This window comes from Bufo bufo, chromosome 1 (assembly GCF_905171765.1).
Source record: "Bufo bufo chromosome 1, aBufBuf1.1, whole genome shotgun sequence".
Taxonomy (NCBI): domain Eukaryota; kingdom Metazoa; phylum Chordata; class Amphibia; order Anura; family Bufonidae; genus Bufo; species Bufo bufo.
In genome coordinates, this window is record NC_053389.1 from 777,479,706 (window position 1) to 777,481,902 (window position 2,197).

The 2,197-nt window shown below is 45.3% G+C and overlaps 1 pseudogene; it reads right to left on the reverse strand.

The window, feature by feature from the left end:
• Positions 1–1,454: 1,454 nt before the first annotated feature.
• Positions 1,455–1,555, reverse strand: LOC120987357 (annotated as a pseudogene).
• Between the last annotated feature and the right edge of the window lie 642 nt (positions 1,556–2,197).

The window sequence follows — 2,197 nt, forward strand, 5'->3', positions numbered from 1 at the left end:
GCTCACTGCAAAGCAAATAGAGTACAAAATTGCATCATAATTGCAAATGCTATACTAATAGAGTTAGAGATGCTTGGCAAATCGTTTTGTACAAAATTATTTGAGCCCGTCTGCCGCACGTCAAGGCGATCTCTAGTTAGACGGGTTCCTAACACAAAATTTTACCTGTTATGTGCCATGACGGCTACCATATAATTCAGAAAGTGCAGGTTCCACATGCATGCTGGATCCGCCTGAATTTCTGTCATTTTTGGTGCCAAAATGGCCTCCATTATATCCACGGAAAGCAGTTAGCAGCATGCATGCCGGGCCCACTCCACACCACCCCTGGCGCCAAAAGGTCATCAAAGACTGCAATGAGAGTCCACACACTATCTCTCTCCTGGTGCCAGATGGCTTCAGTTGGTGAGGGGGAGCAGGCCAAGCTATGTACTAACACTAATTAAAATCAGCCAATGGGGCAGACGAGCTGGTCAGGAGTGCACGAGTAAGGAGGCGTGGTTCCTTATATCAAATTCATAATCAGTTATAGTATCTACACTTGTAAATCAATAATTAGATTGTGTATAATATAAATGGCTTTGGCGTGTGGAAGTGAATAACCGCTCATGCCCAGAATAGAGTGCGGGAGAAAGACCCATCCCGGGATCCGGACATGTTTTTTTTTTCTTAGAGCCAGAGGGGCGTGCTTTTGTCACCCATGCTACAAAATCATGCAGCGTACAAAAACGTGCACTAGTTTGCGGTCTATCGCAGGCCCTCTCTGTAAAAGAAGGGCCCCCCTTTAACCTTTTCCAGTACCTCTGAGCCAGAAGGCACCTGCAAGGGTCCAGGACAAAAAAGCAATCCTCAGCCGAAGCCAGGAATTCACCCTGGTAACCCTCAGCCGAAACCGAGGGTACGCCAATCTGTGCTGCGGCTGTCACCTAGGCTGCCATCCTAGGTGTTGGCATGGAGCTCAAAAATACTAGGTCTGGACTCTCCCCGGAGGGAGAGCCCAAGGGGTTTTTCAGGGTGGTGAGGAACCTGATGGCTCACACACCTTCCTCCCTAGACCCCAGAGTGTAGCCCATAAGGGTGCCACAGCTCTGAAAATCCTAGTGACAAACAAACATGGAAAAGTGAACATAAAAAAAAAAGTGAATGTGTGCTAATAAACAACCCAGATAACCAGAATTATAAAAATTTCTCTTTCTTACGCCAGGACTAATAGGCGGACAAGGAATAGAGATGAGTACGCTAAAAATTTGCAAAAGTGAAGAGTGTGCATGTGTTCCATCGCTCAGTGGGCTCCTACCAGCAGTGAGTTCAGGCACCCCAGGGTCACGACTCCTGGGACACTTCTTCACCTCGGGATTTAAAACACATCTCAGGCCCTGGCTTAGATCCGGTAGAGCCCCTGGTCACCTACCATATGGCACTAATGGCCAAAGGCGTACACCCTAGGGATGCTGTGTGGTTCTCTGTTCTACATACTCGTGGCCTGGACTATACCAACAGGAACTGATAAGAACGGATACTACACTTGATCTTAGCCAAAAGGTAGAGAAGTGATCCATATAGTGCATGAAGTCAAGCACATTCACAATCTAAAGCAAGAATAAGAATACAAGTGTAGGATTCAATATGTGTGTACGCAATATCCGAAGTCTCGGGAGTTGTATATATATGTACAGGCGCATAACATCCAAGTCTCCTAGAGATGAACAAGCACATTAAGGACAATAATTCCAATTTGCTAAGATTACTAGGAAATAGCAATGAGCGTGTGCCCAGTGTGCAACAAGAATAAGTGCATCAAGCGCATGCAGAAAATAATATTCCCAAAAGTGTCTCCAGGATTGGGCAAGCACATAACTAATTTACTGCAAAGAACCGTATAAGGCTACTTTCACACTAGCGTTAATATTTTTCGGTATTGAGATCTGTCATAGGTTCTCAATACCAGAAAATAAACACTTCAGTTTTGTCCCCATTTATTGTCAATGGGGACAAAACGTAACTAAACAGAACAGAATGCTCCAAAATGCATTCCGTTCCATTTGGATGCGTTCTCATACCGGAGAGCAAACCGCAACATGCTGCAGTTTTCTTTCCGTCATGGTATGCGGAACAAGATGGATCCGTCATGACCCACAATGCAAGTCAATAGGGACGGATCAATTTTCTCTAAGGGTACTTTCACACTTGCGTTGTT